Genomic DNA, 6000 nt, shown 5'->3' on the forward strand with positions numbered 1-6000 from the left:
CATCGAGGCGAGGCACGAGGGCGCCCTGCGGCAGACGGTCCGAGAGGCCCACCAGCGCTTCCTGCTGGACAACCCCTGCGTGGCAACTTCGTCCCTGGACAAGCTTCTGCGAGAGGTGATTATAGCGGATAATTACGGCGTCTCGGCGCTCGGGAACAGCTCGGACATTGAGAACTAGGAGTACACTTCCGCCCTGTTCTTCGCGGCCAGCGTGCTCACCACGACAGGTACGAAGTGCAGGGTAGAGTCATGTTACAGTGCTTGGGTTTGGAAAGGACCAAGATATCTGTCGTAAAAGGCACCCATCATTTGGGTGAAGTGTGCCCCCTGTTTCACTACTCTAAGCCCCGGTGCACCTGCACCTGCCGCACTGTTTATAGAATCACCCCATGCACGTGTCTTTAAATTGCTTTATGTGGGAGCGGAGGGAGGCTTCCAGAAGTGCTTGCTGAAGATCACACCTGTCATCTACGACACGAGACATGACCTCAGACACATCCATTATGCAGGGTATGGCGTCTGTCCTGTCGGGTGCCCTTGAGGTGGGCGCACGGGACAGCACCTCCCGAAGTGGTATTCAATAGGTCACAAACATGCACTGAATTTACTCATACCGGGAACGGGATGTGGTTAAATGTCACTCTGCTTGTTAGTCACTAGCAAAGTGGTCTCAACAAGCACCGATCAGCTGTTTTATTTCAGTACAGGAAGTATCTATGCCACCTCTTAAAGTGCTCCGAAAACAGAGTATAATTAGAGGTATAGTCCTGCAATAAGTGCTAGACACTCAGGCTCAGGAACAAGCGTTACATGGGCAAGGTGGCACTTGTGCAAGTATCAAAGGTAAAGACATGTGAGAGGTAGCAGCCGTGTGTTGCAGGGGCAGAGTGGTGTGTGCATGTTACAAAAGGGCACCGAACACCAGTACATGGAAAATACTGCAAAAAGGCAGACCCTCCAATCACAGGCATACACTGGGAAGGCACTTCCATGGTTATGGAAAGTAGAAATTATCAGTAGTGGGAAGTCTTCCTCACAAATAGCAAGAGGACGTGAATTACTTTTGGAGGTGTCTCTGGAGGAGGAGAACTTTGAGGTCCCTTTTGAAGGCCTGGGAGGAGGCGGTGGTCCGGAGCTTTTTTTTGTCCTCTCGCGGTTTGTAAATACAAAACATATTGCATTACAAATGCTATAGGTATCACATTTGCGAAAGTTATAACTATTGGCATTGTAAATGACAAAGCTATTAATTTAGCTATTTAAAAAAAAGAAACATAAATAAAAACTTTGCCATTTACAATACCAATAGCTCAAACTTTCCTAATGCGAGACCTATTGCATTGCAAATGCTGGTTTGAATATGGGAACTAATACGGACCGTGACCAGGATTCCAATAAGCCAACTTTACAAGTTGCATTCAGGACTCTTGTGAGAAGGGGGGTCCATAGATCCATTTGGACTTTAAACAGGTCAATTGGGACGCCATCAGGACCAGGCGCCTTCCCATTCTTACTAGCTTTCAGAGCCTGTGCAACTTCTAGCATTGTAAACTGCAGGTCAATAGGATAAGGACTGGGTAGATCATTAGGTCTAGAATTCCCTAAATTTTGGGAGTCCGAGCTATATGAAAAGATCTTAGTAAAGTGTTGAACCCAGTCTTTCTTTTCTATTGCTATCTCAATTTTCGGGAGCCTGATGTTATCATTTAGAAAAGGGGATTTGACTACTTGCCAGAATGCAGCTGAGTTCCTAAGACTGCAGCTTTCGTGCAGTTGGTCCCAAAGTTGGTTTTTTAATTCCCTCTTCCTCGCTTTGAGTGCTAGATTATATATATTCCGTAATGTTTTTACCTCTTGGGGGATCCTAGCCGACTTCCTAAGGGCACTTTTTAAATTGGAGTAAGCTACCGTACATGCATGATTGAACCACCCTTTTTTCTGGCTGGGTTTTTGTTTAATTTCGATCCAAAGCGCCTCTTTTATTATTTTAAGAATTGCCTCAAAATTAATAATGATTTCTTGGTCAGATACGTCCATACTAAGACATTTTGTGAAATGTGGGAAAGCCCTTACTACCACTTGCTTTGTTATTTCTGCAGGGTCTATTTTTCCCCACTTCAAAGCATAGCCATTTATTCTACTTAAGGCCAAGTTGCTTTGCGTTAAAATGGAGCTATATCCGCTCCTTGAGTTTTGGGACAATGGCATGGAGATGCTAATTGGAGTGTGATCGCTCAATGGTATTTTATGCAGAGTGAACACTGCTTCTTTTGCCAGCATAGCACCATTTGAGACAAGAATATAATCTATAACTGAATAATGTCCCCTCCCGTGAAATGTTGGAGCAAGTAGCGAATCCTCCTTTTTGGCATTGTTGGCTATTACTAGATCTAGATCAAACAATATTTCGTTAAGGAGGTTGCCTAAGGTACAATGCCTAAAGTGTGTAATTGAATTACTAGCTAGCTTCATCTATTATACCACAAATACCATTACCCTCAGAGATACATGGACCCAGGTTGAAATCCCCCCCCCAAATAATTGTCACATCCTTCTCAATCTTTCTCAAACAAGTTGATAGAGTAGATCGAATCAGTGTTCCCACATTTACTGCATCTAGAACTGTGAGGTTATTGTAAAAATTAACCACAAGAAAGTTTTCCTTATTGTTAAGGCATATCCAGAGAATCTGGAAATTTGGGTCTAATTTAATGGCCACAACTTTGGTCGTATTAAGAAGGTTTGAGACGTAGATTGTTATGCCCCCTTTCGCTCTGCCCGAAGTAGAAGGTTTGGCAGGCGAGAAATAGGTCTTATATCCCTCCATGTGTATGACGTCACATGCCCACGTCTCCTGAAGTGCCAGAATGTCGAAATTTGGGATAAAATCTATCCACTTGTCATTAGTAACTTTTGCCCGCTGCCCTGCCACATTCCAGAATAAAACAGAAATACGATGTTTTGTCTCTACCCCTTTATGTCCCCCAATAACTGGATTTAATGTATTGTCAATTCCAGAGTGGCAAATCTGTTTGGATTTGGAAGCTAGGGAAGGGAAATTTTGACCTGTGATCGTAATTGCAGGGACAATCGATGTGTCTTTCAAGCAGGGTGGCTTAGGGCACTGAATAGAGAAGATGTCATTCACGAATTGTTGATCAATGATCATGGGGGGAACCTTTTGTGGACTAACAGAACTATTTTCAGAACTATTTTCTACTGTCATCCTCTGATCAAGTCAATCGATTCCCTCCATGTCTGATAGTGCAGCATAATGGTTGTAAAGTGGAATCGGGTATTTGGAATGTTGATAGAACGGATACCTAGGATGTCCAGGATGTTCTCCCAGATTCAGGGACGGTTGCCTTGGCCAGTCTGTCTGCCTTTGGGACGGCAGGTCTTTATAATTTCCAATAGACTGGAAGAGTGGTCGAGCTTTATATGCTAAGGGCCTGTGGTGACCTTCCAGATCTAGAAGTGAATGTCCTAGCCAATCATTCTGATTTCGGAATGAAGGTTCTATGTGATTTACAGTAGACTGAAACAGTGATAGGACATTGGATACTGGGACTGTTGGAATTCTAGGGTAGAAATATGTAAGGTCACATGGATTTATGGTGTTGCTAGCATTATGCGGAATCCAGTTAATAATGTGACCAACTGCTCTTTTATCTTTGAAATGTATTATTATTATGTCTCCCTTTATATCTTTTTTCCTATGTCCTATCCAAGGAAGGCGTCTGACATACAGAATTATCCCGTTTAGATTTGGAGGGAGGGGACGGTTCTGTTTTAGCCAGTATATTACTTTATTCCTTAGTTGATATTCGGCTTCATTGGTCCCTTCCTCCAAAGATGGTACTCCAGTTAGTACCACCACAAATGGGACCGCTTCCGGCGGCAACTCCACAATGAGCCTTTTCGATGGAATGTCCCTCGAGAGCTCATTTACTTTTGGAGCGCCCCGGGGAGGATTCGATTTCACAGTTGCCAAGCCCTCCTTGTCTTTGTGCTTCGTAGTTGTATTAGTTACTACTGGTTTAGGGGGAACCAATTTGGCAACTTTAGTTTTGGGTGGGTTCACGATTTTACTTGCATCTTTGTTTGTATCTTTATTTGTATTATTTGGGACTGGGACTGATTTCAAAGGAGCAGGTATAGGCTTTTTTAGATCTTTTGTGGCCTCTTTAATTTTCCCCATGACTTGCTCCAAAATTCCCAATTGCGAGTCTATTCTTTTCAACCTCTCTGCTATTGGTAGTATGAGGGATTTAATTAAATGTTCCATATTACTCATTAGGTCAGTGGAAGACGCATCTTTTGGTGGTATATGCGATGGTGTGACTACTACAGAAGCTAGTAATGGGTCATCCACTGTAACTTTATTATTCCCAGAGCTAGTATTAGTAATTTTATTTTTTATTTTATTCTGGGCACTGCCTCTTTTTCGTCTTTTTTTCGGGGGGGGGCCCACAATCGAGGTTAATTTATTTATCTTTTTTAACTTTTGATTAGATTCATTTTTCGGTGGTGTAATGTCTGACAATATTTCTACCTCAGGCGTTAAATTAACAGAGAGTGATGAAATATTTAATATTGGAGAACTGATTACTGGGAGAGTAGAGGATCTGTCCTGAAAGATTAACGGAATGCTATCTATGGGGGATGCACCAGAACCCTCCCTTTCACAAATAGGATTAGGGACTGGGGAGACAGCCTGCGTCAGCGCACCCATCGACGAACGTTTGTTCTTGATGAGCTCCACAGAGCGGCGTCTATCGGCCCGACGCTCAGCGAGCATTGCCTCCCTATCAGCATCATTACCAATCCTGAAAATATAGTTGTCTAGCGGACCTCGATTAGTTCCTCCTGGGGGAAACAATGTTTCTTTTTGAGTGACTGACATTGTACTAACACAAAATTAAGACAAAAATCAAAAATTGTTGGGTAGGAGGACCGACTAGGCTACCAATACAATTCTAACAATAACAATAAAACAGGATAAAACAAGACCAAGGTCAAACCGGGTATTTATGACAAAAGATACCGAGTGATAGTTATACTAGAGGCATCTTACTTCAAGATGTTTGAAAGAAATCTCTATGCATCCGAAGCGTCAAAGCGCCAGCTGGGAAATAAAGGGGGGGAGCCCACCCCAGCCTCCTTCGGCCTCTGAGGGCCTAAGAGGGCCCGCCCTTTGCCCGGGCTTCGCCCGGCGCTCCCGCGCAGCGGTAGGCTGTAGTATATTTATATGGTGATCAGGCGGTGGTGGGCGGGTCTCGGTGTTAACGCTGGAGCAGGTGATGTAATTCCAGCAGGGACTCCTGGAAGTTTGAGTCCCTGCTCCGCTGCTCAACTCGCCTTACCACACACACAAACCAGTACACAAAGTCCCCAGACGGCGCAGCCGCACCCGTGAAGCGGGTGTGGCTAGATGTAGCGCTAGGGCAGTCCTATCAGTGGCGCTAGGAAACGTGAAGCAGTTCTCACATAACAGTGTCCCAAAGTCCGCAAAGCGATGTAGGGCTTTTAACCTGTTTGGCGGTGGTGGGCGGGTCTCGGTGTTAACGCTGGAGCAGGTGATGTAATTCCAGCAGGGACTCCTGGAAGTTTGAGTCCCTGCTCCGCTGCTCAACTCGCCTTACCACGCACACAAACCAGTACACAAAGTCCCCAGACGGCGCAGCGGCACCCGCGAAGCAGGTGTGGCTAGATGTAGCGCTAGGGCAGTCCTTTCAGTGGCGCTAGGAAACGTGAAGCAGTTCTCACATAACAGTGTCCCAAAGTCCGCAAAGCGATGTAGGGCTTTTAACCTGTTTGGCGGTGGTGGGCGGGTCTCGGTGTTAACGCTGGAGCAGGTGATGTAATTCCAGCAGGGACTCCTGGAAGTTTGAGTCCCTGCTCCGCTGCTCAACTCGCCTTACCACGCACACAAACCAGTACACAAAGTCCCCAGAGGGCACAGCGGCACCCGCGAAGCGGGTGCGGCTAGATGTAGCG

The sequence above is a fragment of the Lissotriton helveticus genome, chromosome 12 (assembly GCF_964261635.1).
Source record: "Lissotriton helveticus chromosome 12, aLisHel1.1, whole genome shotgun sequence".
In the NCBI taxonomy this organism is placed as follows: domain Eukaryota; kingdom Metazoa; phylum Chordata; class Amphibia; order Caudata; family Salamandridae; genus Lissotriton; species Lissotriton helveticus.